This window comes from Rhipicephalus microplus, chromosome 9 (assembly GCF_043290135.1).
Source record: "Rhipicephalus microplus isolate Deutch F79 chromosome 9, USDA_Rmic, whole genome shotgun sequence".
In the NCBI taxonomy this organism is placed as follows: Eukaryota; Metazoa; Arthropoda; class Arachnida; order Ixodida; family Ixodidae; genus Rhipicephalus; species Rhipicephalus microplus.
The window spans coordinates 28,044,008-28,065,636 of record NC_134708.1 but is presented as its reverse complement, the minus strand read 5'-3'; the positions used below and the strand labels follow the sequence as shown (position 1 = coordinate 28,065,636).

At 46.7% G+C, this 21,629-nt stretch overlaps 1 protein-coding gene across 2 annotated transcripts in view; it reads left to right on the top strand.

The window, feature by feature from the left end:
• The window catches only part of LOC119185752 (uncharacterized), a 96,346-nt gene that overhangs the window by 5,318 nt on the left and 69,399 nt on the right, over positions 1 to 21,629 (top strand). Inside the window, exon 1 of one of the 2 annotated variants that reach the window (XM_075873385.1) lies at positions 15,229 to 15,253. The exons of the other annotated variant lie outside the window; for it this stretch is intronic. The gene's annotated coding sequence lies outside the window, so the exon portion shown is untranslated. Of the gene's footprint in view, positions 1 to 15,228; positions 15,254 to 21,629 lie in introns of those variants that run through there. 2 annotated transcript variants of the gene reach the window in all.

Below are 21,629 nucleotides of genomic sequence, written 5' to 3'. Positions count from 1 at the left end.
GACCATTATGGACCTCGAAGCACATCACGTGCTGTTCGTAGTTGGTTTTCCGAAACTTCTAAAGCTCGGGACATTCCTCAATTTATCCTAAGCCCTGCAAGGGCTTTACTAAGGCAGAGGAGGAAACAATCTTCCGCCTTTACACCAATACAATGCTGTGCCCGGCAGTTTTGATATACCGTGATTCTGCCTTTACAAGAAAATACCCACACGGTGCGTAGACACCTTGTTTGGGCTCTGTGCAGGTATGGAAAAAAAAGAAGAGCCTTCGATACTAGTAAAACTCTCTGTGAATGCATACATAAGTGGTGTAAACCTCCGGGAAAACGTGCTTTGCCCAGGCGGGGGTCCATATGGCTTGTACTTGCAACTTCCGTAGTGTGGCTGCTTCTCTGCGTTGTAGGTCTCGGTGAGGCGGTGGGTAGAGGCGTCTGCTCGTTCAGTACCACTGCGGAACGTCGGCGTAGGTCGTGATAAAATACTCTCCGTCTTCGGCATCGGGTCGTTGCGGCTCCGAGGAATGCGAGCCACCCAGAGACACCTCCCCTGGGACTGTGCACCACCGCCGGGCAACCAAGAAGTAATGCCAGCTGCCATAAGCAGCAAAATTATCAGCCGAGAGCCAGGCAATCAAGGAGACGTGGTCCAGCACATGCTTAGCATCCTGGAACGCCAGCGGCCGAAAGCGGCACCCCCACGGGTTTGACGCGAGTAGGTTGCTGCTCCGGGACGTCCGAGCACGCTAGTGTCTCGCTTTAATCCCCCTACCCCTTCCCCCTTTATGCCGGATCGTCAATAAAGTTGTTTTACTCACTCACTCTGCGAATGCACAAGTTAACTCCACTCGATTTGATCGTGAGTCACTGTGTTGATCCGTGATGAAGGTCGATCCTCTCGCTAGTCGTGACCTCTGGCGGAGGTTCTTTCCTTCGAAATGACTCTCACATAACCCTCGGAGTCACGTTTGGTAATCTTCCAACGCTTGTATCCAACTGTCCGGATGTGTTTCTAGTGATAAATGATTGCTTTAGCGAATGAAAAGAGGCGTCGTGGATTTGGCAAATGTAAGAAGCTTGGAATAATGTTTTAGGCAATAACGGCGTGGCAGGATTGTTTTTGGCTGTCAAGGGGTTAAACGAAGGCATCAAATGAGGAGAAGTTGTCCGCTCATTCATTTAGAAATTATGACGTCTCATTTGTAACGATTGCGTCTGTTTATATTCAATCATGAGGAACGTGGCCTTGGCAACAATGGCTATGGCGTAATATTTGCTTTATATATGAACATGTGTTTTCACGTCAATCTTCAAGAGACCAACAAATAATTTATATGGTAACATTCTTGTTTTGTTTTTTAATTGAGTTACTGATAAAAACCAGCTCTTCTCAGAGTAGTCAGAGAGTGGCAACATAGACAGCCCCGCAAACCATTTGAGGCGTTTTTTTTTTTTCTAAAAGAGCCAAATTCAGAAACCGAAACTAAGCTAAATTTCTGTAAAACGTAAAGCACGTCTAAGTATCTTTAACTTCTAGAAGAGTGATAATCAAAATAGGGCAATTCTTTTTGCAACGTGAGTTCAAAAGGCACTTTCTAATCAAAAAATAAGCCAAGTAATCCTACTGTCTCAAAGTGAGCCACATTCATTAAACCAGCACTGCGCCAACAAAAATGATCAAAACAACCAACATAGTGCCACCCAGAATGTTTCATATGAATGTTAGTTGCTTTGTTATAGTGTTTACGTTCCAAAATTGCGTTTTCTGGCACAAGTTGGCACTTACTGAATGACATCATGTTCAATGACAAAACTCGACTGAGAAGAGTAAGATGCTGACTTGCCTATACTTCTTTTTGTATCTTTGTGATTCTTTTCGATTTTAGCGCAACAGTATCTTGTCCTCCGTTCACTCCAACATGGTGTATTTAACATAGAATAGGCTTGAAATAAATATATTGGGCATCTATCTATTCCCTAAAGATAAAGAAGTGGGGAGAAATGGCGTGCCATCAAACTAACTGGAACACTTTCTAAGGCCTTCAATAGATCTGAGGAACAAGAAAACACCGAGGAAAGTCCAGAATTGTGCGCATTTTGCCCCGAAGGACCACTCACTCTTGAAGTCTAGTAACCGCCATTGCGCCCATGCGTTGAAGCACTGCACCGGCAGAAGCACAAGTATGATGCCAATTCTATCGCAAAATATTGCTATACCGTGCATTAAACCATTTTACAAATATTTTACGAGCTAAATCATGTTCAAACAAAATGTTTTATAAGCTATATGAGCCAAATACAATCTTTACTCCACAATACTGACGATATTTGGCTGTGTAGATTTTAGCCACAGTATAAATTTGTGGCATTTAGGGGAAAGAAAAATAGTGTTAAAAAAAAAGTCGTTTGAGTAGGCCCAACCAAATTGACAGTAGAAAAAAGTGTGTTTTCCTTTGTTTCATTTAAATTCATGTGGCTCATTTAGAGGAAAAAACGCCTCACTTATATTCTAAATGATCTAATCTGTAGCGACTACGAAGTCGTATACCCACAGCAGACGCTCCGAACGATGGGAGGTGAACGCGAGAGTGGGTCGTATATTTGTCGCGGCAGTTTGCTGCGCATGTGTAGTATCCGTGCGCATGCGCAAAAGTTCCGATATGTTCCACCAGTTTACCTCGAAAGCAGCGCCGCTGCTCCTCCGCGTGCGACACTTTGTATACCTCGTAAGGAGTACAAGATGGAGTGGGAAGGAATAATAAAGTACCCTATTTTTCGGGAATAAATACGGTGTAAAGCGTCTTAATACGTCCGGCAAAGTGAATGACTCCACAATCCACCATCAATGCGGCTGGACATATATATGTCAGTTATGACATTTAAACGGAGTTCGAAAGTATAGATTCTACTCGCAACTAGAAAATGTTCTCTGAATCTGTAACTATAAGTAACTATCTTTCCACTTGCACGATAATCTAATCGTGAATTCTGCCAGTTGAAGTCTTTGAACACTCGTGCCAAGTGAAATTACGTGCAACCACTGGATAGCCCGCACTTACGTTTTGGCACGTTCCGTTAGCAACTGATATTGCTTTAGTATGAATAGATACTAACTTGCGCAGCGAGAACCTCTCTTAGGCGCTTGTTTTTAGATATTCCAACGCAATGTCTTCCCGCTTCCTCGTACTCTGTCATATTAAAGAGTCTGAGTACTCAGTCACACTCAATTTTCAACATTCCACTGCGCTTAACTTCCTTCGACTCAGCGTTCCTGCAAATGTTGCTAGATGCATGTATTGCACTGCGGTGCTAGAATACCTTGCGTGTGATGCTGAGATTGTGACTGAAATAAATTGTGAAAGTTGCTTGTGATTTGAACGTGTTCATACGGTACAGCAGTACACAAAAACATGTATAAGAATACGAATACTGAAAAGTGATATTTTGTTATTAAATTAAGTACACAAAAAATTAGAATGCGAACCACCTATAAGCAATTGAGAAATGATGTTAATAATAATAGTAATAATAATAATAATAATAATAATAATAATAATAATAATAATAATAATAATAATAATAATAATAGCTTATTTGCCATCTTCGTGAAATACACATGGGGGATTGTAGAAAAAAGCTGTCTCCGGACAGCTTGACAAGCCTGCGACCCTTTGTATTTGGCAATGAGGTAATATTACGTACAAACGTTTATATATATATATATATATATATATATATATATATATATATATATATATATATATATATATATATATATATATATATATATATATATATATATATATAAGAATACTTCGGTTGCCGCAAGGTTATAAATATGAAAGTAGATGCGCTTTCACATAACAACTGTTTATTGTGCCGACGTTTCGACGGGAACCCCGTCTTTGAAATGCCTTGAAAAAGACGGGGTTCCCGTCGAAACGTCGGCACAATAAACAGTTATGTGAAAGCGCATCTACTTTCACACACACACACACACACACACACACACACACACACACACACACACACACACACACACACACACACACACACACACACACACACATATATATATATATATATATATATATATATATATATATATATATATATATATATATATATATATATATATATACATCTGTAACAAAACATAAATAACATCATCACCATTTAGAGATGCCTGCAATTGTTTGTTTCTCTTTTTTTCTTTGCCTTTATGGTTGGCGATTCGAAATCAGTTTCGTGAGGTGTATATAGCCACCTCTAATGCACCCGATCTTCTTAAGTTTTTGCACCTAAGTAAAAATCCAAGTATTTAACGTTCTCCCCTGGCTACGGGGCTCGCAAAGATGTGGATGACGATTATGACGACGATACATAGTATACGCGAGGTGTCAGCACCCGTCGCTCTGACGGCGGGCCCCCGTCGAGGAGGGGGTGTCGAGCGGGCCCGACGAAACTGAAAATCTGAAAAGGCGGATGCAGCGCTTCGTGAGCCGTTGCTTGCTTGCTTCTGATGCACTACGGCGCAAGCGGGCCGTGTGAGGGCGCACTGCGGCCTGGGACACAGCGAGCGTGATGGAGAGGACGAGAGGATGAAAAACAAGAGAGGAAGAAAAGGGAAATCACGCCTCTGCATCTTCTTCTTTCGTTACTGCTGCTTTCGCCGACGACCGAGGCTGCGCCGGCGGAGCTTTCGTTGTGAATATTTATTTATGCTAATTGAGAACCGTATATTTCGGCGGAGCACGCCGCGTCCTGCGATCGCCCGAGTCTACCTTTTACTCGGCCGCCGAAGCTGCTGCCCCCTGTAGACCGATGAGGGAGTTTGACCGGGTGAGGGCGCATGTTGTCGGAGTGATGTTACTCGCCGCGTTGCAGTGCTAGCTATAGGAGCGGCAGTGGTCTGGTTCCGGCGGAGGGCAGCGAAGGGGAGTTAAGCGAGGGTTATCATTTTACTCCCTTTCTGAACTGCAGCTTCCTCCCACTATGAGAGGGAGAGAGTGAGGGTAGAGGGCACCGCTGTCGGATGTTACGTGCGGCCATGCTGCGCTATAGCTGGCACCGGCGGTGCAAAGGGAAAGGGAGTATGCGAGGGTTTTTACTCCCTCTCAAGACAACACCTTCCTGCCGCGATAAGGAGGAGTTTTTGTTTTCACGTGCTGCCTGAGCAACTGCTCTTCCGATGAGGGTCGTCGAACTTGGGTCGTTCCAATGAGCTGAGCGAATGGGCTCTTACCCTGCGGCACAGAACATCGCTTCCTCCGCCCGCCAATTCAATTTCAGTTAGCGCTGCCCTCATCCTCGCGGCAATTTTCCAGTGCGTTGCGGAAGTTCACCTCAAGCCGGGGCCCTTCCCTCCCCGAGCCTGAGCTCGTGCAGGTGGGACGTGCCCTGCGGACCGATTACCGTTTACTTCTTCTCACGCTTGTTCCGCAGGCTGGTTCCATTGTTCTTGAAGGCGTGATAGATGCGTTGCTTTTCCTTCCTGCGTTTCTTGCCTAGTGTTTCTTTTCATTTTAGAATGTGACGGGATTAGCGTTAGATGCAGCCATTGATACCAACAGGCACTCAAGCCCATGAAAGCATGGGGAAGATTTCTCGTTTTGAACTGGAGGATAATGGCGGTGACCTAAATTTAAAGCCACTGTACGAGACGAGAAAATGTACTCATTTTTTTTAGGAATCCGAACCCAAAAACTTCATCGATGTGCTCGTGTCCCAGTGATGAAAAGGGTGCTTGTTCGTCCACTTGAATTCCTTTTATTTTCAGCCATGATCGTTACACCACAGTCAAAACCAAAAGGTGGTGTCCCCTACGTTTGCCTTAATTTTCCGTTAGTATCATTGTTTCTAATGAAGAAAAAAGTCCCTCTAATGACCCACCTTCTGTCGTACTTACAGTTACCCAGAGTGTGAATATTAACAAAGCGTAATGCTTACGTACAGAAGGATTGATTTCGACCAGCTGCCATTGTTTGACAATATACAAAACGTGATCAGATAGAGTTTGTGTTTTCAACCGCAACCAATATGCCCTTACCATGGCCGCAATCTGAACGTGCAACGCCCGTACTCAACAATTTCTCACTGTCGCGCTGTAGCACCCTTGCGTTTCCCCCGACTAATATCACCACTATTGTGCGAGGCATTTTTTAGGAAAGCAGCCACAGGAGCTCAGTATTCTGCGCCATCGCCTTGCTGCAGCCGGCCTCCACGTCAATAAATAAATAAGTAAGTAAGTAAGTAAGTAAGTAAGTAAGTAAGTAAATAAATAAATAAATAAATAAATAAATAAATAAATAAATAAATAAATAAATAAATCATTCAGTCAGTTAGTTTGTCAATAAACTTTTTTTCTCCCTAAGTACAAAATGTTGCTGCTGTCATCTACTTGCCCTGCCTGTTGACATACGTCAGCCGTTCCAGCCGAAACTGAAGTAGTATTAAAGAAAAACCCATTAAGGCTATCGAATGAGGTGTACTTTAATCAAAGAAAACAGAGTTATTGCAGTTTATGTACTAGCCGAGAGCAAAGATATTTTTTTTTTTTCGCAGAAACTGCCGCTGCAGCGTATTTTGGAGGGCGGGTAAAAAGAATTGTATGCACAAAGCGGGTGGGCATCGGTGCGTTGAGCGATCATTCCTGACTACCATATATTTCACGGAACTTAGTTTAACTACACCAAGCGGCTACCATGTTTTTGCAAGCATTTTATGACTGTTTTCAACGCATTTGGGAGGTACTGTCTTTGTATGATCTTCGTAAGGAAGGGAGTTTATTCCGTTTTCAGCGCTATGTTGACTCGTTGTCCCGGCAGCTCCAAGATTATACCAAGACATAAGCGAATATCCCAAAGAATGGCCCAGGGAACGAAAACAATTAGCCGGTCGTTAGCCAAAGCCAGACAAAGGGCTTGAGGAACTTATGTATAGTCTCAATTTAGCGCCTTATAAATGGCCGCTTCTTATCTGCTGACCACCCGTTGCGCGTGTGCAGCCTTAAAACGTCGATGGTTACGAAATAGCCGCTAGAAAAGAAGACGCCGGCGCCCCCATGCGGCGTTTCCTTTACACGAGACAGCCTGTAAACCGCAAAACAGATTACTCTAGCGAAAAGAGGCGGAAAACCTTGAAGAACGCCGGTGACCTCAATGACAAACAACCGGAGAACCCGAGTGCGAATCGGTAAACGCCGTAGATAAACGGGGATATGGAAAAGAAGACGGGCAAACAACTTGACATTTTCGTCTTTCCTCGTTTCCCGTATGTGGCTGTGGCGCAAGGGCCGGCGATTAATAACTCAGAACACAAAATGAATACCCAAGGAAACAAGCCCTGAAATGCAAGAAAAGAGGAACGCGAGGCAGCAGACGACGCTGTGCGCACGTCTGCTTCGAGCGAAGGGGCGGGCTTGTCTTGTCTCCAGGCTACGGCCGGAAGTGACTGACTTGCGTCGAAACGACGAAGAAACTCGGGCGAAAGAGGGAGAGAGGGAAATGTGTTTCTCACTGCGAGGGGTAGGCGATCAACAAATGCAGACAACAACCTTTCCGCGCCTTCTTGCAAATACGTTAGGCGCTTGTGTGATGGCTTTTTTTTTTTCCTTTGACGCCACTCCCGTGGCGAAAAGTGCAGCGCGTTTCGGTTTGAGGTACTTACGTTCATGTGGGCTCGTGCAAGCTGTGCAGTTGTAGTTTTTTTTTTTCAGCTGCTTGTACACAGCCTGGTCTCGGCGCAGAGATACTGAATAAACAATCACGAGAAAAAGCAACCACACACAAAAAGAACGGCGTGATTGAGCTTTTTGGGTGTGAACTAGTCTACGACTCGGCACGGCTACGGTCACCGTTGCTTCTCCGTCCTGTTGGCGGAAAAAATGGAGCTCACATACGTGGTGACGCTGGTGTAGAGCGAAAGGCGTCGGCAGCTAGCAAGAAACGGCGGGCGAGGCACTCCCATTGCGGTGTACGGGGCAGCGTAGCGGTCACCACGCCTATAAGTGAGGGACGCGAAACGGTCAAGTGTATGTGGCGTTAACGGGAATATTTTCCGGCGGGGATGCAGATGGCCAGGAAGGAAGCAAGAAAAGAACCGTTTCGACTAGCAGCGCGCTGCCGGGCAGTGCAGTTCGAATTATGCGTTTTCTGCAGGAAGGAGGTATATGTACATATACAAAAGGTGGGGTGCAAGTTCTGTTTGGATTGTTTCCGCATGGCAGACTTTTCGCGATTGGTTGCCCGCCAAAAGCAGACGACGTAAACAGGAAGGAAGGAAACAGACGACACGCTGACACAACAAAGTACGACGAACTATTCAATTCCGCAGGCTCATTGTTGTGCGGTTTAATGTAATCCGCGGAGTTCTGTCCGTGACTGATTGATTTGTCAGTGATTGTGCAAGGCAGCGTGACTTCTGAGATAAGGTCTTAGGGGAGGGGATGGAAGGGGGGAAGGAAGCTAGAAAGCCTCCAATTGGTTGCCTTCATGAATAATTAAACACGTAGTCGTGGAGTGCTGCGAACGTGAGCGACAATGAGGTCATTCCGCGCAAGTTGCTCGTTACGCACGGCCGCGTTGTTCTTTCGCTACAGAAAGAGACATAAAGAACAGAAGCCTGTAGTTTTACCTCATTGTTGAAGGGCAAGCTTCCGCGCAATTTCACATCTAAGCCTAAGTGAGAGAAATGGAAGGGCGACCGTTCTTGTGAATTGTAACTGGTCGCAACCGAGGTCATAAATAAGCGCATGGGAAATTAAGAAAGTTGCCGCTCACATTCGCCAGATAACAGACAAAGCCTCACCCATTTAAAGTGGCTACAGGGATTTAATGAGCGAGCGGGACAACTTCATTAGTTCCACAATAGACTCGAGTAAACTCTAAACATGAGGGCCCTCGCGCAGGCTCGCTCGACGGTCAGGTTTGGAGAGGTTCAAAGCACGGAAAAAACACGGAAGCCGTTTGACGTAAGGAAAGGCTAAGGTATTCGTCTGCTGATCCGTAGGTCACCGGATCGAATCCCGGTTGCGGCGGCTGCACTTTCGATAGAGGCGAAAATGTTGTAGGCCCGTGTGCGCAGATTTGGGTGCACGCTAAAGAATCCCAGGTGGTCGAAATTTCCGGAGTCCTCCACTAAGGCATCTCTCAGAATCACATGGTGCTTTCGGGGTGTTAAACCCCACATATCAATTAAATCAATGAAAATTTTTTAAATATCTCTTGACAGATGGTACATCTATGCATGCGCGGTGCTTGTTTTGCTTTGATTCTATTGGACAACCGTATCGAATCTTCAGCAACACATATTATTTCTTATTGCAATGGTGGTATAGTGTTTTGTCCCTCTCACCATGCGGATGGCGTTAAAATGCAAAAAAAAAAGTCCCGGCAAGAATAACACCATTGTGTAAGGAAAAGGATGGCTCGAGAAAGTGAAGATTGTAAAGTTTAACTGTCATCGCAGTATAATTTTATACAGGTGCTTGGAAGAAAAATTTCAGTTCTTTTTTTTCTTGCGCCAAAACGAATGCCAGAACCTCAGCAGGCTAGAATGTGTACTAAAAAGCATGAGTGCGTCCACAAAATCATCTACAACATGCTTCCAATAGATACTCTGCAGGTTACTTGTGTTCCCTGACCTGACGACATGGTATGACTTTCTCGTCCCGTGCCCGCGCGTGGAATCGTGTCGTTCCCACGGCCACACTTCTCCATACATGGCTCCGTTCGTGACACCAACGCGGTCATTTTGTCTATTTCGAATCCTTATGTCACCACAGTCATACTAGACCACGATGAGGCCACCAGAACTGAGAGTGTAGCCTGACGTCAGGCTAGTTGCGATGTAAATTGCGCCACGCGAAGATATATACTTTATTCCACCTCCGTGGAACAGTGGCTAAGGTGCTTGGCTGTTGATCCGAAGGTAGCAGGTTCGATTCCGGCTGTGGCGGCTGCATTTTCGAAAGAGGCGAAATGGTAGAGAACCGTGTACTGGTGCGATATTAGTGCACGTTAGGGAACACACCAGACGGTAGAATTTCCGGAGCCTTCCACTATGGCGTCCCTCATAACCACATCGTTATTATTAGGATTGACTTTAAAAAGCAAAGTATAGAGAATTTCTTGGCCATAAAACTTTCTTAGATGGCTATTCATGTACTGAGGAGTATCGTGTGACGGAGTAAAGTGATCTTTGAAAAGTTTGCGTTACTGCTTATTTAAACAGTATTGACCGCAGTTGGCATATGTTACTGAGCTAAGAAGCAAATTTTTATTGCAAGAGAAACCCAAAAGATGAAATAAAAGAATTAGTGTTTGTATTCTCGAAAAGGTTTTTGATTACACTTAACAAATGTCACTCGAAACGAACGGAAGTTGAAAAAAAATCACGAAATATTTTATGCAGCGTAAATAATGTGCAAATACGAACGAACGCCCACCTTTATTGTTTCAAATTGTCTCCAGGGGGGTCTCCGTTCGATTGAACGCACGTTTGTCAGTGCATTATTACCGATTCTGTTAATTTTCCCAACGTATGTCTGACACGAACAGTCAGCCCCCCCGCCCCAAGAAAAAGAAACAAACAAACTTGAGAAGCGATTGGAAGCCCCGCCGCGGTGTTCCAGTGGCTAAGGTACTCGGTTGCTGACCCGCAGGTCGCGGGACCAAATCCCAGCTGCGGTGGCTGCATTTTCGATGGAGGCGTAAATGCTTTAAAACCATGTGCTCAGATTTGGGTGCACGTTTAAGAACCCCAGGTGGTCGAAATTTTCAGAGCTTTCCACTATGGCGTCTCTCATAACCATGTGATGGTTTTGGGACGTTAAACCCCACATATAGATAAGAAGCGATTGGAATATTGTGAAAGTGACTTATTGAAAAAAAAAAGAGAGCCGAAATCTGCTTATTATAATATACTCAAAACTGGCGACTCTATTACTGACCCATGCACTGATGTTCATGCCTACTTTAATTTCCCGCTCGATCAGCACTTCACTCCGTCAGAGCCTCAGGCGCTGCTTCAAGGGCGTTTGAAATTACGCGTAAAACAAAGTAACGAAAGATCAGTGCAAACTGGGAAGCATGCATGAACTCGGTCATAACCGTCAAGGTCCCGTTCTTGTGGCAAACGGTCGCGGTAGAACGACGAAAACAAAAAGGAAAAGGAAACGGAACGATGCAAGAAACTAGCAGATACCGAGCAGATACCAAGACTTCGATTTATTTTTTTGTTCTCGCTGGACTGAATCGAGCCTTGTTTGGACTTCGGCTGGCATTCGCAGAAGTCGAGGCCATACACGGCAGGCACTTCCCCGAGGGCCCGCTAGTGAACAGATCTGTTTTCCGCACCGATCCATCAAACAGAGGAAATGGCTTTCTTTTGGTTGTTTTTTTTTTCTTATGCACTATCATTCAAGATCGCTCGCTTAATCAAACGCTTACGAGTATCGAAAATGGATACTTCTTTTATTGAGCGTCGTGCTTTAAAAAAAGCGTTACGATGTCTTCTAACTCGACTTCCGGGCCCCGATCTGGGAAACGGGACAGCACACAACTCCTACTCACGTGATTTTCATGCACGTGGAATTTCTCCTTGTCACCTTACGCAAGCACACCGCGCTTAGTCATGCGCTCAAACGATAACTCTGACGTGGGTCGCTAAAATCACGTAAAAAGTTTCGTTGAAGGAGAAACGAAACTAGTGGAGTACTTGCAATTGCTTGGCACTGTTTGTAAAACCATAAAAGTTTTCTCTCTTAGAGGGCGAAGGGGCTCGAACATAACTTATCAACGTTCGTGTGGGTTCTTGAGGGCTTGCGTGTATACATATGTACACAGAAGCTAGAAATTTCAGGGGGGGGGGGGGGAGGGGGATGAAATTACTACGACGTAACCAGGGAGGCACATGAGACCTTGAATTACTGTGGCTTTTCAATGTTTTCGAGTTGCTGTGGTCGTTGGCAGAATTCTTTCTTTTGCCTCGTGGTATAGGGTCCGCTTCAACTGTGGGAGGTCGGGGATTCAAACCCACGTGCCGCCGGATACCCACCGGTTTTTCAAAATGGGAGCAGGCGTTCCCCGGCCCGACACTCGGCTACTTTCAGAGGTGAAACGTCTGAAAATGGCGGCGCACGCCGTTCAAATTTCGTCTGAACATGTGAGCACGATGAGTTGAGGTAAAACTCACTCGGCGAATCAAGAAAATGTGCCGCGTCCAGTTGCCGCTGTAAAACTGCAACACGGCCTCTGGGAGTGCTAAAGAGCTCCTAAACCACTCGACCTCTATCTCTCTTCCTTACTTCTCCATAAGACACGTGAAGAATGACTGCGCTAGGCGTTGACTCTGTTGAGATTAAGTGGTCCATGTGATCAGCTGTGCCATGTTGAAGCTATTTCGATACTGTGGCAAACCGGATGCTAATATCTGGTTGGCTTCCAGGCCTCCTCCTTCTCCTCCTCCTCCTCCTCCTCCTCCTCCTCCTCCTCCTCCTCCTTCTTCTTCTTCTTCTTCTTCTTCTTCTTCTTCTTCTTCTTCTTCTCTCTCTCTCTCTCTCTCTCGGCAACACGCTGTCAAACCGCCACTTGCGCAGTTGAAGACGAACAGTACGCAAGGAAATCACTTGAGCTTGAGCGATAGTTAAGGCAGCAAGGGTGTGCGTCTGCACGGTATAAAGCAGAGTTGGAGGTAATTCCAAGCTGATAATCTTCTTATATGAACCAATAGAAAGCTTATCTCATAATGACGTCACGTTAACGAACTGCTGGCGTCACGAATGACGTCAAAAAGAGGGCAAATACAGAATAACACATTCGTTGCTTGCATATTCAAAGGCTGCTTAAGTGAGCCAGCCGTCGAAGAGTGGGACGAAGCTTGTAGAAAGACTGCCTTGTAAGTACTTGTTTGTGGCTGTAATCAGGGCGAAGATAAAGACAAGCTTCCTATCAGAGTAAAGACTGCCATGACTTGGTAAGGGTATACAGCTCTTTCCAACTATCCCTGTAGAGATAATAAAGTAACGTCGTAGAACACTGTACGGGAAGATGCCTGTTTTGTGGTGGCATGGAAACCACGCGAACGACGCTCGCTGAGCGTTGCAGCTTGGCGGCTCAAAAGCGTGACCTATTGCCCGCGCAAGAGCAACCGGGTGTCCATGTTATAAAAGGGGCATTTTGAAGCTCTTTTGAGGGTGCGCTGTTTTGAAGCGCTTTGATGGTGCTTCTTATTGAAGGTGTGCCATTTTGAAGCAATACAGAAGGTGCTCTATTTTAAAGCATTTCGAAAGTGTACCATAATTGAAGGTGGGCCCTTTCGATGCTAGATTGAAAGAGTATCATATTGCAGGTGGGCCGTACTGACGGTGTGCTATTTTAAAGCTGTGTCAGTGCAGTTATTCCCCTGGCATATGTATAGTCGTATAGGCACGCTCATGTCTCTCCATTAGTGGAGGCGAAGTTTTTGGCACCACACCCTTGACGATAAGGACGCAGTGAAAAGACGAGGCATTAAATCTTGCAGCAACCCCAACCCCCACACACAATCTCATGCGCACACCTACGCCTCTAGTTGCGCGGCTGTGGGAAAATGGGCGCGACCGCGCATAATCATTGGCCGCTATGGAATGCCTAACGGTGGGCCATAGCTGTCACCCAAGAAAAAGAAAGCAGAACGTTTCGTCAGGGTCTCTTTCCGCATGCAGGCGCCACACGTCTCGACAGTAGCGTCGGTAATGAACTTGAACTCTGCGATGTCGAGCACGTCCCCGTCTCTGGCTTCCGGAACTGCGCGACAACCACGTGATCAGTTTTATTGTCCGTCCGCGTCCAAGAACGCCTGTTGTTCGCCGGGCAGCGTCGTATTGTCTGTCCCTGGCTTCGTACGTTCGGTGACGGAGGCGAGGGCGAGAACGCTTTTGAAAAGTCGCGCGCGGTCAGGTTCTCACACGTATACGCGCTTGCTGTGTGCCAGTCACGATGAAAAGGCTTGCATCACAAACAGCTCGGTCGGTTTGAGAACACGCAAGCGCGAGGCGCCGAACGCTGGAGGAAGAAGAGGACGAGTACGGCAGTCAAGGTCATCTTCGCCGCGAGCTGGGCTCCTTTGTGTGACAGGTCAACAGTCGGCTCAGTCCGCGCTTTTGCCCTTTGTTTGAAGAGGGTCCAGAATGCGATGCCCGCCGGCTTCTGTTTCGGCGCAGCCGACCGGCTATAATCAGGGTGATGTCACGCGAGACAGAAGCTGGGTGGTTTGTCGTTGACACAGGATGGCGTAGGCTGTTCCGGTCGTATTCCCTTGCTGTTCGCGGCGTGGAGGTCTCTATTCGCAAACGCGAGCAAAACAACGAGCCATGCACAAAGCCCTTTCTTGTTCTGCGGTGAACCCAGAAGAAAGTAGATAAGTTTGTATTTATAGGCGGAGTTCCTTCTGGAGGAAGATACCTTACGGTATGCCCCACTGCGGTAGTCTAGTTGTTATGGTATTCGACTACAGACCCAAAGGTAGCGGGATTGAATCCCGGCTGCGGCGGCTGCATTTTCGATGGAGGCGAAAATGTTTGAGGCCCGGGTACTTAGGTAAAGGTACACGTTAGAGAACCGCAGAAGGTCGAAATTTTGGGAGCCTTCCACAAGTCACTGGTGTAAATAACGAGGGAATCGGAGAGTCCTTACGCCCCGTGTGCTCGGGTTTGGGAGGGGTGGTGGTGCGCCACACATTTATCAAACCCTTTTGTCTCGCTCGATGAAATTTATTTTTCAGAGATATTACATTGGTTTGACAATTATCTTTAATACTTTAAAGAGCCTTAGAAATCTGTTCATACTCCAGTAGGTACAGACTTAAAAGGAAAGAATATTCATTGAAGTGAATGACGTCAACATCATTTTGTTCGTTTTCGAGAAGTAAAATCGAATCCTGAGTCCTAACAAAGAATGTTGTAGATCGGCAACGATGAATGGCTCGCAGAAGGACTTTTCTGCGAGTGAGTATCGCTTTAGTTAATGAATGACGTCATAAAAAGAATGTAGTCACGTGGGCTCAATCGGTACGAACTGGCCGAAACAATAGCACACTCGGCCACCTGCTGTTGAGCGGCCCGTTGTTTGGTATCACGCGGGTTACTGCCGGTGGCTGTGTGTGCTAAACGCAATTGTGCACTGAGGCGACCGAACGACGAACTGGTTCGAATGCGCCGAGTTAACGCTGTCGGTTCTTGGAAGGGGACGTGCAGCGGCTTCGGATGACCGGTTACTGTAAGTGAGATCGATTCTTCTTGCGCAGCAAAAATGGAAGCGCTCTTTAATGACAGCAATTTACTCTATTATTGAAATTAAGAGTAACAGACATGATTACCAGAGACGGCAAAAGCGTAAGACAAAGGCGGAAAGTTAGGTGGGCAGGTGAGATAATTTTTGCGGGGATAACGTGGTAGGCAGCCAACACAGGACACAGTTAATCGACTAAACATAGGAAAGGCCTTTGACCTGCAATGAGCACAGTTAAGCTGATGGTGATAATAAAAGAAAACAATGTCCTTGTACAACCTTACGTCGCAAACACTCACCCGTTCGGGAACTAGTTCCATACGAAGCGTTTTGGACTGTTGTCCAAAATTTGAGGATCTGCGTCTGGTGATTAAAACAGGGGAGTTTATGGCATACTTGTAACAGCTCTTCAGGTGGGTGCAACTGTCTGGTGTAACAAAACCACTTCACTAGCACGTACAAATAAGAGAACAGAGACGATGTAGCTTACAGCACTGCAATACTCTCACAGATCACGGATCGTGGAAATGACTAATTTAGGGATTTGTGTGTTTTGAAGCGGAATCATGAAATCGGGTCGAGCATGATTTTGGCAGCTCTTCGTAAACGACTGAGGTAAATGGTTGAGAAAACGTGGTGGCCTTTGATCGCCATAATCAAGACGACCGGGTGCCATCCCTTGAATTGTCTTGAATAAAGTCTGAATGAATTGATGAATCGCCCATTGTCACGAACGGTTTCACAAGCAAAGCAAACTTTTTCTTCAGTAGGATCCTTTGAAGGTCTAGTTGGTGCATACTGGCAATAATTACTAAGTGCAAGAAATTTCTTGCATATATTCTTTGTGTGGGTCATTTATCTCGCGCTAAGTCGTACTTGTCCTTGCTCCAGATACAAATGGGATTCTTTTTTCTTATTTTATTTCTGTTTCACGTCGTTAACGTCAGGGATATGCAATATTGCCCTCTGTCGGTGCGGGTTCGTGCTGAGACAGCTCACGGCAAAGGAAAAAGGTCTGAAAGCATGGCGATAACTGATTTGACGACAGTGTCTCACAGTTTTACTTTGGACCGCTTTCCACAAACCCTGCGGGAGACGCCCGCCACCATTGGCAGCGCATGAAACCTTCTCATGTCTAAAATCTAGCAAATGTAGCAAAAGCAATCCACGTTCTTTTCAGGGGCGTAGGCCTCGTCAACGGGTCAGACGCTTTAGTCGCATTCACGGCGTCGGATAGGCCGCATTCCACAGCGTCCAAAAAATACCGAGTGCGCGCAGACGTGCCTTCAGACGCGTCCTGGCACATGACTCTCCAGACGCACGTTTTCGCTGCGGGCGAACAAGATCCTTGAACTCCGCCCCGCCGAATCTGTACTCGCCAGCAGGCCACGTTTTTTGATCCGTATACGACGAATTGCGTCCCAAGGTCGTTGGTGCGTTATCACGGCGCTCCCGGTGTGTTCCCGGAAAGCGTTCGAGCGTGGGATGCCAAACAAGCTCCGGCTGATAGTTTTGTTTCGCCTTTTTGTGCATGCCATGTTTTCTCCCGTCAGGTACTCGGAATGAGTGAGGCATTGGCCGTTGCGTTGACATGAGTGGCAGCTAGTTATTGATGACTGTTTCGACGTACTGCGGTGTCGGCCTGGGAGGCTTCACGTAATTGTCTCATGCAACGCGAGTCAATGCCTTGAAACGGAAAGCGGTTTTGCCGGGAGACACTTCGTGACCTTTGTGAGGTGGCGAAGGTTTCAGTGTTGTCACTTGTGACTGTGCCTCTTTTTTTTTTCTTTTGAAAGAGTGATTTTTCATTGCTATACGTATACATTTAAGCGGGTGGGGGAGGGGGGCATTGTGAACTTCATCAAATCGACTCACTGCACGGAAGAAGGAGTATTCGTTTGGTGGCTTGGTGACATCTTTCTATTTATTTCAAAGAATGACGCTGCCATTGATGTGGCATAACTTGCTTGTTCGAACGAGCTTGAGTTCGAGGAACATTGTTTGTGATGTACAGGGTGACCGTAAAAAGCTTCGAGTCCTCACTGACGTAGGAATACATGGGATAGTGGTCTGGAAACTTTTTGCAGACGCAGCGCTTACGCTATCACCAGACACAGCAGTGAACATTTACCGAAAACATGCTGTCACACTGATTGCTTCATTTGTTGAATCAAGAGGATTCTTCATGGTACCAGCGGTGTATAGATAGATAGATAGATAGATAGATAGATAGATAGATAGATAGATAGATAGATAGATAGATAGATAGATAGATAGATAGATAGATAGATAGATAGATAGATAGATAGATAGATAGATAGATAGATAGATAGATAGATAGATAGATAGATAGATAGATAGATAGATAGATAGATAGATAGATAGATAGATAGATAGATAGATAGATAGATAGATAGATAGATAGATAGATTATCAGTTAGACCATCGATAAACTTTTGTATAAATATTGCACAATGTCTTTAAGTGCTGGTATCAACTTCTGCTGCGCTTAAAAGACCAGCCCTTATCTCATTCCTTCTTTGCATTGGGTTTCATGATTTCATACGGTACGCTTTTTTCTTTTTTTCCCCTTTTTGAGCCCTGTGATACACTTCTTTGGACGGCCATTCAGCCGTCGTGTCAACGGCCTTGAACCGAGACGCTTACGGATGGGCCCAGCCTTGAACTCCAGTTCCGTCCCTTTTGTACGGAAATCCGGCTCACCCAGAGCGTATAGTGTTACGTATCACAGCACCTCATAGTTGACAGTGCTGTAGTCGTCACAGCTGGTGAACACACAGTAGCGTGCGCGTACTACACGGCTGGGTGGTGGGGCCGGGCGTTCAACCGTGCGCTGGGTTCCGACGAATTTCGCTCTCGGCATCAAAGAGGCCCAGCGAATCCAATACACAAGTAACTTGCGTGTCCGGCGCCGTAATGTACGGTGCAGCTGTTCCCGGATCGGAGGGGCAGTGCACGTCTTTTCACGAGAAAGCGTACGGGCCACCCGAGTGATGCCGACAGCGAAGACACGCTGATTTACTCTACGGCCAGCGACGAGAGCTCCGATGAAGGCGACTTCGTGCCTGTGACAAGGCGGCAGCGAAAAAGAAGACTAGTGATGCCGTCTCCAACAACAAGTAAGAATGTGACGACGACGCGAGAGCCCACGATACACACAATTCTGTTTGTGCCGGTCGATGCGGTTCATAGTCTCAACCGGCTCAATCGTCAAGTCACGTCTAGGTTTCTTGAGGAACTCGCCCAGGGAGAAATCGCGGACGTGCGGATCAATGGCCGTAAGAATATCCTCGCCGTAGACGTCACTCAACGAAGCACATTGGAACTGCTGAGCAACGTCAAGATGTTGGATAACATCAATGTTCGCTCATATATACCTGATGGCCGTGACTCTACGGCAGGCGTCATTTATGACGTCGACATTTCCATCAGCGAAAGTGACTTTGCTGCTCTCATCAAACCGGTGTCTGCAGAACCTACTATACTGCAAGCTCGTCGCCTTGGCAAATCACGCTGCGTGAAGCTCGTGTTCAAGGGTGACAGCCTTCCATCGCAAGTCAAGGTCGGCCATTTTCGACACACAGTGCGACCCTTCGTACCGAAGCCCCTTCAATGCCGGAAATGTTATAGATTGGGACATGTCAGTGCTGTTTGTACAAACCTGGCTGTGTGCTCGCTATGCTCAGAATCACATAGCGCAGATACTTGCCAGGCAGAACTTCGAAAATGTCGAAACTGTCATGGCCCTCACGAAGCATCGTCGAAAGATTGCCCAATCATGAAAAAGGAAATGCAAGTGTTGAGGCAAATGGTCCGGGATGGCTCAACTCACAGGGAGGCCGCTGCCCAAGTACGACGCCGGCGGTCTCGTCGCCGGAGGCCCCTGAGGAGACCCAGTGCTGAAGCAAGGATTGAACCTCACCAAACGACCACCGGCGTACCACCTCAAGCGTCCAGACACGCCGACAACAAATCCTCCAAGCAAGACAAGAGCATCACGGGCTCGCCTGAAGCATGGCCAGCGCTGCCAACGATAGACCCACCGTCTGAGCCACCGCATCGCTCGTCTACAATAACTTCGGAACGAGAATGTGGTGATAGTCGCGACAAAGAAATCGTAGCCATGGTAAAGGCCCTTATGAACACCATTCGTATGCTCCTCACTAGCATTGACAGTCCGGCTGCAAAGAGTTCACTTCAGTTAGTGGATGCGCTGAAGCTGGTGCTATCAAGTCTGGAAAGGCACCATGGCTCCGCCTCTGCAAGCCTTTCGTAAAGAGGTCAAAGGAGCTTCGATATTTCAGTGGAATGCCCGAGGCCTCAAGCCCCGCATTTCTGATATACGACAATTTGTGTTCAAAAACCAATTTCCAATTATTGTTATCTGTGAGCCAAGGCTACACAATGCAATACGACTATCGAGGTACGAAGCCTTCAAGTCCGCTACCTGCAACGAACAGAGTAAAGTCATTGTATACATCAGATGCGACCTTACCTATATCGAGCACCGTGTAGCACCTCACGATGACAACCAGTATGTCTGCTTGACAGTTAAACGTAGAGACCTCAATTTCACGCTTGTAGGCGCATATATATCACCTTCGAACCGTTTTGAACCTGAAAGACTACGTGCACTGTTAACAGCCACACCTGGACCATGGATCATCACCGGAGATTTCAACGCTCACCACCCCCTATGGGGAAGTCAGAAGACAGACAGTCGCGGAAGGCAAGTATTCTCCTTTGCTCTGGAGCAGCAGCTGCTTTGTGTAAACGACGGAAGCCCAACGTTTCTACGGGGAACGACATACAGCAGCTGCCTTGACTTGACATTTGTGTCACGAAGCCTAAATGGAAAGGTCAAGTGGTTCGCAGACTATGAAACTCATGGAAGCGACCACATACCAACTTATTTGAAGATCAAGGGCCTGGAAAAATCGCCTAACTACGACACTTCGACTCGCATCGACTGGACAAAGTTCAGGTCACTGACGGAAAAAAGGTGTCAAGAAAATAAAACGCCTCCTCTTGACACCCTCGAGGATATGATTAGAGGTGCTACTCAAGAAGCGACCTATCATATGCAACATACTTCAGATTATTGTCAATATCAGGCGGAATTGGAACGACTCAGAGCGATCCGTTGTCGCGCAGAAAGAAGATATAGGCGCACTAAGTCTATTCACGACTTGAGGGAAGCAAGGCGCCTACAGAAAAAAATTCAGCGGCGAATCATTTCACTTCAATCCTTTCGCTGGAAACATCTGTGCGAATCTTTGGATCCACACAAGCCTTTGACGCAGACATGGCGGATTGTCCGTGGCCTACGAACATCGCCACATCAACATCGCCCCTTCAAGTGTCTTTCTCTCCACCAAGGACGCACCGAAATCGAAGTAGCAGAAGATTTCTGCATGAAAGTTGCCGGTCATGCGTCCACGTGCACCACGCGCCACCTAGAAAACGCTCCAGTTTCCAGAGATTCAAGAATAGACACCTTTTTCTCTCTAGAGGAACTACAAGCGGCCTTGACGGCATGCAAACGATCTTCATCGCCTGGTCCGGATGGGATCACGTACATGGCTCTTTGTAACCTCGGAGAAGCAGCTCGACGGGCCCTTCTATCCGTGTACAACGACTCGTGGAGCAGCGGATTTATCCCTCATTCATGGAAATCCAGCCGCCTCGTACCTGTGCTTAAACCAGGTAAATCTCCTCTGCACTTGACCTCTTATCGCCCCATCGCGCTTACCAGCTGTTTCGGGAAAGTGATGGAGAGGATGATTTTGACTCGTCTAGAGTGGTACCTGGAGCGCCACGAGGTATACCCTCAAGCTATGACGGGTTTTCGGCGTGGGAGGTCCGCAATTGATAACGTTATAGACCTGGTCTCATCTGTTCAGCATCAAAAAAGACTGAAACGTTTATCTGCGGCGTTGTTCTTGGACGTGAAAGGTGCATACAATAACGTATCACATGAAGCCATTCTGGATGTCATGGAAAATGTTGGATTAGGGGGTCGGGTATACCAATGGATCCACAGCTATCTGAAAGGCAGAACTTTCTTTGTACAGACGGAGAATGGCACAACAACGCACCATTGCAACCGTCGAGGTGTGCCTCAAGGCGGCGTTCTTAGCCCCACACTTTTCAATCTAGCGCTACTCGGCCTGGTTGATGCGCTTCCAGAATCTGTCCATCTATCAATATATGCAGATGACATCTGCATCTGGGCGTCAGGCGTAACACGCCTTCATTTGCGTGCCCGGCTTCAGAGAGCGGCAAAAATAGCGACAAAGTACCTGGAAGAACGGGGACTAGAGCTGTCGTCAGGGAAATGCTC